The sequence below is a fragment of the Dipteris shenzhenensis genome, chromosome 5, assembly GCF_047967505.1.
Source record: "Dipteris shenzhenensis isolate YYH24624 ecotype China chromosome 5, Dip_SZ_1.0, whole genome shotgun sequence".
In the NCBI taxonomy this organism is placed as follows: Eukaryota; Viridiplantae; Streptophyta; class Polypodiopsida; order Gleicheniales; family Dipteridaceae; genus Dipteris; species Dipteris shenzhenensis.
The window spans coordinates 19,862,336-19,872,263 of NC_141600.1; the positions used below are offsets into that span (position 1 = coordinate 19,862,336).

General features: G+C 37.0%; 1 long non-coding RNA gene across 2 annotated transcripts; it reads right to left on the reverse strand.

Annotated features, from left to right (window-relative positions):
- Positions 1-1,399: 1,399 nt before the first annotated feature.
- On the reverse strand, positions 1,400-2,195 carry LOC147901726 (uncharacterized). Of its 2 annotated transcripts, none has more exons than XR_015540948.1 (3): positions 2,057-2,195; positions 1,887-1,954; positions 1,400-1,769 (listed from the first exon to the last, which is right to left on the reverse strand). It is a non-coding gene; the product is annotated as an uncharacterized LOC147901726 (long non-coding RNA). The 2 variants fall into 2 exon arrangements; XR_015540949.1 differs by having other exon boundaries at positions 1,400-1,762; positions 1,880-1,954.
- Between the last annotated feature and the right edge of the window lie 7,733 nt (positions 2,196-9,928).

Here is a 9,928-nt window from a genome sequence, read left to right on the forward strand (position 1 = left end):
AAACCACACTAATGTTAATATCTGGATATATAAGTCATTTTACACTATACTAGCATAATCTGGTGTCGATGGACTTTGTGCTCAATATAAATAGCTAAAGGTCATCACAATTCATTCTTGGTTTTTTTATCACATTATTTATTTGCATTACTCTTTATACACTATACTAGCATAATCTGGTGTCGATGGACTTTGTGCTCAATATAAACACCTAAAGGTCATCACAATTCATTCTTGGTTTTTTTATCACATTATTTATTTGTATTACTCTTTATACACTATCCTAGCATAATCTTGCGCTAATGGTCTTTGTGCTCAATATAAAATCTTAAGGGTCATCAAAATTCATTCTTGGTTTTCTCATTGCATTAAATGTCTTAACTTTTTTCTAAATGTCTTGCTAATATAGTTCCAGTAGAAGTGTGATAAATATCACTATTTTTTAGTCCCATCCTTGTTTATTGAACCGTGTGTTCAATAACAAAAAGGATATTGTGAAGATATAATAATTGAACATGTTAATAAAACCACATTAATGTTAATCTTTGGGCATACAACAAACAATGTTTCCTATGACCAAGATATCTCACTTACTATATGTGCGATAGTACCTTATTCTTTTGTTTGCAAGAGAAAATTCAAGGTCATCTCTATGTAAGGAAAGTAAGCATGCATGATAATAAACAACACTTATGAGGGCAGAACCCTTGTAAGTCTGGTAGTTATATTTTTAGTTTGAATTTCTAGGAGTGTATACTAACAAAAAATCCTAAAGAACTAAGACCCTAAATCTCTAAACATAAAATAAATTAAATACTAGTAAAGGATAGAAGCTTGAGAGGTTGCCGGAAATTGATGTATAAAACATGTTTGCTTATTGGCATTATAGCACTTTCTACTATCAATTAGGCCTACTTTACCTCCAATAGATGTAACATGTGACTTTGTAAAAGAATAAACTTATATATACATGCCTTACTTGCATCCAAGAGTACTTCTATGATTTTTTTTAAATTATGTATTCAAAAAACAAAAAAGGTTGCAAAATGCATATCGTAAAAGGAGATGCAAGAGGAAGTAACTCTGTTGCTTTATATTATAAGGCCTCTCTTGTTTGTTGGCACGCTTACCAACTGAGATATTATTAAATGAGCCCAATGGATAGTGGAAACCTAAGAGTAAAGTTGAACGTAATGCTATCTTAATATTCAATAGGAATCCCAAACGCATATGGAAGTAAGCCTATAGGTTAGTAGTGGGTAAAGAGTAGAGGTTGAGGTAAGATATTGTTTTTTGAGTCATGAGTTATTGATAGTCAATCTTTAAAAGTTTCAAAGGTAATAGATAATATTTGAATGCAACTATCCCAATTGAATAGAATAATTTGGTTAAAGTGATCTCGAAGGAGTGGTACCCACTTACAACTAGGCGTAAAGGATAATTCATAGGACATCCTCTTTCATATTTCAAAAAAAAAAAAAGGCACAAAGAGGCGTGAGGTGCAGCTATGTCTGTAAAAATCTTAGACATCTTTAGCCATCAGAAGGGGTCTATAGAACCCTTGGTTCAAGTGAACAAAGGGGTCTGTAGAACCTTTCGTGCACGTTCATCTATTGTTTATCGGCTGTACAATTTTTGGTGGATCAGCAGCTATCCGCACAAACATAATCTGGATGCGCAACCGGCTCCTCTGCCAGCGCTCGCTTAATTCTGCAATCCTCCCCAACGCATGCCGGATGTTCTAGTCGCTTGTTAATTCTTTCTGCACCCTGCATATCCAGACACTCTGCACTTAGAATTGAACGTATCGAGCCCTAACGAAATTCGGGTCAATGAAAGTTTCGTGAGCAGCCAAACAAACTCGACGGACATCGAGCACCAACTACCTTGAGGTCTGAGAACTCGCCGTCCTTAAGTCCATTGATGGGCGTCTGGAAGCGCAAACTACTGAATACTGCAGAATTTGCGAGGCAGAAAGAAAAGGAAATGAGTCGATGTACGTCAAACCGATAAACCGTGACAGAAAGCATGAAGTGGGCAAGAAGCTTATCGATACCAGGACGTGAAGGACGCGCCAAGCAGGAGCAAGATATGAGAGAAATGAAGAGAAATAGGAGGAGGCTGCGTCGCAAACTGGTATAAGCTGCCATGGGTGGGTTGCAAATAGGAAAACGGAGTTTCAAGAATTCACTACATAAACTTTAGAGTGAGTATTCTTTTCAAGTATGGATGCGTTTTTGAAGCCTTCCAGGGGTCCCTGTCCAAGAGAAGCGTGTTGCTAATGTTCTAGCCCTCCTCCTCGTGTGCATTGGGTTCTAGATGTTTGACTAGAAAACAAATCCTTCTAACGAAAAGGTAATGTCAAGAGTGCCCTTCCCAAGAAGAATCTCAAATAATTTTTAAAGGTCTTAGTCTAAAGTCCCGTCCTTCTAGAATGAATTCTAAAATTTAAGATGGTTGGAGACTCAATCATCAAATAGTAATGGCATCATGGCCCAAGTGTTGTAATGACTATAACCTTTCAAATTGTTAAATGTTTTGCTTAATTCATAGTTGACTTTAAGATTCTAAATTGATTTTCTCTAATATTATGTATGACTTACCGAATTAGTATTGATGAATATTAATGATTCATAAGCCATGCCACATGGTGATATCTATCTTCCAAGAAAATAAAAATGGAATCCAAAGAGTCTAAATCCAATGACAAGCCAATGGTCAAGTATTAGAATAAAAATCTTCCAATTTCAATTTTCTACCCTCTCCTCACTTAGTCACGTGTCTCCATCTCTATCTCTTTCTCCTTTGGCTTGATAATTAAAGACTAGAGACATTTGTGAATATTAAAATTGATAGAAATCGAGCTAATGATACATTTGATTCAAAGGAGTGTGGTTATAATTGAACCAAAAGATGAGGATGTTGATGCTTTCCAAGACCCGAAACACATTATTTTAAAAAAATCATAGTTTTAAGTACGTTGCAATTATAAATCAACTGTGCTTCCTTGAAGAAACTGTAGACAACATCCAATACCATGATTGTAAATGTAGATTGATGAAGAAGAATACATGAACGATGATGATAATAATGGAGATGGGGGGGGGTTGTAGATGAAGATAAGAATTAAAAGGAAGACTCATTTTAAAAAAGTAGCCTAGATCACAAATAACAAAAGAAGAAGGTGTAGATGAAGAAGCCCATGACTCAAAATAATGAAAACATGTTTCTTGTGGTTCTTTTCTCTCTTTTCAACCAAATCAACGGCCCACCAATCACGATCTTCTTTTTCATTCTTGTCTTTATGAATTTCCATGTAAAAGTAGGATCCTAGAAGACGAATGTGCATCTCATACTGACAATAGATGAGATGGAGATGAACATGGATTGGAGCCTAGAGATGAGGAAAAATATCAAAGACCGTGAGAATAATATAGAAGGAAGAAGGTCTAAAAACTAGGAAAAGAGATGATGGAGATGGATTGAAGGTGAGAACAACAATAAAAAAGTATATGCGACTTGGTTTATAAAAAGATTTGAGAAGGAAGAAGAGAGACCAATGACTAAAAACACACAAAAAGAAAAGATAGTGAATAGTGTGGTAAAAAACGTTTGTAAAGTAACAACAATGGACACATCTCCATTTTTCTCTCTCTTTCCTTGTTTTTATTCATGGGCCATTTCATATACACGTTCACTGATGTATTGGACTATGGAGTGTGTTTCTATAAGTATTACATGCCTTATATTATTTAAAAAGATAAATGATTATGTAGACTATAATTTGTAATATTAAATACTAGTTTAATATTTTAAATTATTATTTATTAGTTAGTAATAAATCATTAGAGAAGGGGGAAATTATTTTTCTTTGCAAAAGAGCGATAGTCTTAACCTTCTAATTAAAAGGGTGGTTTCTCAAATTGTCCTAAAGTAAGAAAAGAGGGGGTAGCCTTTCAAATGCGAGGACTAAACCCAAACCCCTTCTAGTGTCTTCTTCATGCTTCTACATCACACCCCATATATGCATTCTCTATTTTGGGCACTTACATCTTTCACACATGCCTAGCCTCTCAAAGCCAAGCAATTACAACCCCACCTATCTAGACCAACTCCATAGGCGCTGGGAGGTTTTAAGGTACAAGGTGGGCAAAACTAAACATTTTTGTGGATATATGATGATGGTTAAAGACTAGCATTGGGTAACATGCTTCATAGTGCAAAAATCAATCTTGATGCATAGTAGGTCCCTTTTGAAATGTTTTCCTCAATAAGTTGATCATATCCATAAGGCCTTCCACATAAACTAAGCCTATGGAATATACCATCCAAAGTGCATTCTCAATGCACAAAATATCTCTAAATCTGCATCTTAAAGGGAAGAACATGAGTGTTAGGACCCTCAATCTTGTAAGCAATCTTTCTTGACATGAAAAAATATATAGTCATATTGAGGGCATAATGCATGCAACATGTAGCTTTTTTCTTTTTAAAAAACACTTTTCTAGTTTGCTTGGCAAAGAGACATAGGCATGAGATACGCATAATGCATTCACGATGTAGGATAACCATAGTAGTAAATTAGCTGCTTATATTTTATGTACACTCTTGTATACATTTATTGGTATAAAATGAGTACAAAGCTTTATCATTTTGGGCCAACATGAGCTTATCACATATATCACATCATATCGACCATGGAGAAATACATAGATATGGTTTTGTTTTTTTCCATTAGTGTTTTCTATGTAGATGTATGTAGGTACCCCAAATCCCATAAGGTGCACTATTAAAACGATGGATATGATGTGCATTGAATGGATGTTTAAAAATTGCTTATGTGTAAATCTTGCATGGATAAAAAGACCCTTTTATCTATACAAGCTTATGGTTTTTTAAAGAATTCGATTAACATACCTCATAAGTAAATACATTTTTGTAAATTTACCCTAGATTTTTGAACTAAAAACCTCTCCATTCGAGTCCACGTAGTATACTTACATATTATTTGGTGAACCACTAGGCTTATGATCTCATGAATATATAATTCAATTTAAAATCAACTGGAGAAGTATCTTACAAGAGGGTTTTAAAAACTTAGCTCAAAGTCGTCTACTATTTTGATTGATTTTTTTTGTGATTATAAAACATGTAACCCTTTTCTCACCATTACACAAGAGGCTATTTTTTCCATTTATTTTCAATGCTTTTAGGTGCTCAAAGAAAATTTTGAACCTAAAAAGACATTCCATCAAAAAAGTAGTGGAGCATTGGTACCTAATCAAAATATATGTTGGAATAACCATATGAAAGGACATCCATGCAATAGTATATGCCACAATCACTAGTGCTCATTTTGATAATACCTCCATTTATATTAGCAATGAGATTACTTACACTTTAGAAAAAAAAATTTATATATCTCCGATAAAAATTCTACTTTGTGCTTTTGATTGAAAAAAGGATAAAAATGTTGAGAATACATACCAAGTTTAGGTAAAAATACCTTCATAAGATCAAATGATGAAATGCATTCTACAAATGCAAGCTAAATAGCAAAGGTGATGTCTCCTAATGCCCAATGGCTCTTATTGCCTATGATGGGGCAAGAGACTGAGAGGGAATGCTCCTAGACTGCTCATGCTGTTACTTTATCTCCCACATGACTTGGTCTTGATCATGGGGCAGCGAGTGATGAAGCTTTTGCACACTATCAAAATTTGAAAACTTCTCCTTTGAAGGACCACTAGTCCCTTCCATAGGCCTCTTTCACTGGAATGCGTCCCACTAGATGCCATGTAGAATATAAGTGCAACTAAATCAAAGACATAGTCCAAGTGAGAAAAAGAGATCCTAAAACAAAGAGGGAGAATGGAGATGAGTAGAAGAGGGATGAGGAGAAGAGAAATGTGGGATTGGGATCTAGGGAGAAGGGGGATGGAGGGTGGGGAGGATGGGAATGGATGATGAGGGATGGGTGAAGAGGATGGGGAGAAGAGGGAAGGGGGATGGGGGGAATGAGAAGAACATGGAAGGAGAGGTGGGGAGAAGGGGGATGGCGACAAAGGGGACAAAGGAGGGTAGAAAGAAGCCAGGGAGAAAGGTGGAGATAAGAAGGAGAATAGGGGAGAATGGGAAATTTTTGAAGGAAATAGCGGTGAGAAAGAGGGAAGAAAGGAGGGGAGAAAGGAGGAGGAAAGAAGAAGAATGGGAAAGAAATAAGGGGTGAATGGCATGCAAGAGTACACTTGAGTCTCCTTGCCTAGCTTGAGTGTGGGTAGGATGGATAGGACGTTTAGGGAGAGAATCAAATAAGGATGTATTTTCTTTGCCCAAGTGGGAGAAGGGGAATGAGATTATTTTGTGTTTTGCCATGAAATGGCTCCTCTATCAAATGTGAACACATAGCTTATTGTTGACTTGGGAGTGTCAATATCTTTTCCCTATGCTACATCAAACCACCATGGGAGAATGGGATGCCAAAGAGCAGAGACTGAGAAAAGGAGAGTGTGAAGTCTTTGGTTTGTTAAAGATAACCAATGAGACACTTCACTATTTTGCTAATGGGAAGCACCATACCATTGGATAAAATGTGAGAGAAAACCTCTAGCAAAACATCTGTCAATCAAGTGTAGGTAACTAAATACCAAACACTTCCAAGGACAAACTTGTAGGAAACTTGTTTTTGCAAGAATGCCACATAGCCAAAGAGCTCAGGGCAACATGCTATAATAACTTGTAACATAGTAGGCTTGTTAATAAAAGGGTCTTTTTTAAGTTAGGGGACTTACAAGCCATTTAGGTCGCTAAAAGATGCTTAAAAAGTACTTTTCTAATACAATTATGGTATGGACATGTGTATGAAGGGTACTTTTAAATTCAAAATTACTTGCATATGTATGAAAGATGGGAAAAGTTCTACAAAATATAAAATTTTAACTGTAGTGGTATTTTAAATGTGGACTTGGCTTGCATATGTTACATGGAAAGACGTGGGCCAAAGATGTAGGGACCATGCTAAAATATAGCTTGACATGGTGGTGGAATATCAGGTGATGTGTGTCCAATGGTAGAGTGTTTGATGAAATCCATTGTTGATAATGAGCAACAGGTAGAAAAAAAAGAAATGGGGGGTTCAGAGAGCAAACTTTTGTTTGAGAGTGATATGTACAAAGACAAAGAGGACAGAGGAATACTATAGGCAATGACAAAGTTGGAAGGGGGGTGTGCTAGAATGGGGGAGAGGAATATTAATGATAAGGAAGAAAAAAACTAAAGCGCTAGAAGCATTAGAGAAGAAGAGCAAGAAAGGAGAGGGCAAAGTAGTGGCAACATAAGCAAGAGGGGGAAACAATTGCAAGGAATGAGAAGGAGCATTGAATGAGCTAACGGCATTGAGGTTGACGAGGTAGCAAGATATGGAGGGAATGGAGAGGTAGAAGAGGGAGACACTATCACTGATCTCTTACAAGAAGATAATAAGTAGGGCTCTGATGATGGCACTGATGAAGGTAGTGGTGGTGCTATTGTGCGGGGTGGTCGTGAAGAAATGATGTAGAAGACAATACTATCTGGTTACATGGTTAAGATAGAGAGTGTATGTCAGTCAAGTTTTCATAGACACTGTGAGAGTTGATCCTCTATGAGAGTTAAGCGACCATGTCCAGTTGCATATGTGGGTGGGTGTGAGTTGATGTTTCTACTAATGTTTCTATGATGCATAGATGTTTTTACTAATCAACTACTTTTATTTCTATCCATACCTTCTTTGCCTCCATTATCAACCCCTTCTCAGTTTGCAGGAGCCTCAAACATTACAAGATAATTTGGATTTTCAAGTTGTTAACCTGTGTAAGGATCTTGAAATTCCTCATGCATTTTCAAGCAAGCAATGATTTGGTGATCATTTTACACATTTGCACCAAACAGTCCCAAGCACCACTCCTTCACGGGCCTTTAACTAGGTAGTACTTCTAACTAAACCTCCTCCTCTAATCAAGGTGAAGGCACAACCACACCACTTTGGCCCATAAGTGCTGGGATATGGGATTCAAACTTGTGTTGTATCTTTTAACTCCATCTTTCTTCTTTGACGTGATTGCATGCTAATATCAATGAAGAGCATGCTACCAAATACAATTACGAGAGCATTCATGCCTTACAATGATGTGTGCAACCAATGGATACATAACTTATATGTTTACATTTAAAGTCACACACGTGCATAGTTTCTTATTTGAGAGTAATCACTCGCATGCATAGTTTCTTGTTTGAAGATAATTACTCCATGGCTTGCATACAGATTTTTGTCTATTGCATATTTGGTTGGCCACATGACACCCAAACTTCTCTTTTTGAACGAATGTGTGGTTCTCTTTTTGAACGAATGTGTGGTGTATCTATTCATTATGAAGGCCAATTATATATTTGATGAAATGTTATAAGGGTGCTAGAGCTAAAGTTGACATAACTAATGCTTGCGTTCATTGGGAAATGAGTCCTCATGCTTATGTTTCTCTGATTTCTTTGGTGATCGGCTCTCAATGAGAATTCTATCGGACTTTAATTGCAACAATGACCTTGACTATTTCGGAATCACCAGCTTGATTCCACACAGCTCAATACAAAATCATATCCTCCTCCCAAATGGTTGAACGCATGGCGAACAGTGAACACTAGAAAGGATCGATTCATATTAGTTATAAGTCTCTACGGGAAGTGTTACTTGACACAGACGCAAGGGCCAAGACTGAGGGTGTTCTCGTAAGCAGCACCAAATCACGGCGTCTTTCTCAAACAGATCATAAAGATATGTTTCCTCCCACAGCGTTTGGCTTTTCGGCTGGAAATTTAAGAAAACTAGATCTTTGCTTGCGAGAGAGCAGACCTGTCCTGCTCTTCTTGCGAACGCTGATGGAAGGAGGTCGTGAAATTTAATCTGAGAGCTCCTGTAAAGCGTTCTGTTCGGAAAAGCAGAAGAAGAATCGTTGAAAGGCCGAAGGCACAAGGTACTTTGAAAGGTTGCAGGCTGTTGCTTTCGAATGAATGAAATTGCATATATATGAAATTTGCATGACAACATGTTTTCTTAATGTAAAGCAAGAGCCTCCTTCCGCATTCGAGCGTACCCTTCGCATTGCACGGTACCGTCCCGAATAGTTGTGAAAGCTGGCTGGCCAGGGAAGCCAGGCTCAAAACAAATGTTGTATTGAGTTGTCTTCATTTTCACTGCAATGTATGCATGGAATAGTCATAAAACTTCAACACGCATACTTCACATTATTGTTCCCTTCAACCACTCCTCTAAGGTTGTTTAAATTACAAGAGGAGTTCACCACTAATTAAGACTAATTGACATCGCAACTTCTCTTCTTTTATACCCCTCACTTCAGGTGGTTGTTGGAGTTGTTGTTGTAGGTTGTTCGCTTTGTTGTTGTTGTTGTTGTTTTTTTCAACCTTCCTATCACTCACTTGAACATATCACGCCTTTGTGAGTGAGATAAAGTTCTTGGAGGTGGACTGGTCAATAAAAACTTCTTCCACACTTCATTACATCTCAAACATCTCAATTCCCATTCTTTGCATTTACTCATAGCGAAATTACTAACCCAATGACTCGCAAAGACCTCTTGCCAAAATGAAACTTCATCCATGATATAAAAAGGCAAATTTGCATAAGTGATCATGATCTTCTATCACTTGAAAGACACTAGACAATATTAGATTTTTATGCTTACCATCATACAACCTCTAAATTCAAAAATACCATTGTGATTGTTGAATCCCCACTTCCTGTCCACATTCAAGGACACCATGAGTTGGTGTACTTGATCTGCGTAGCTACAACACCAGGTTTTCAACCACTTTAACTCATTGGCCCACTAACATCCAATTCATTGACTTCTTGCCATATTCAAGCTAACATACA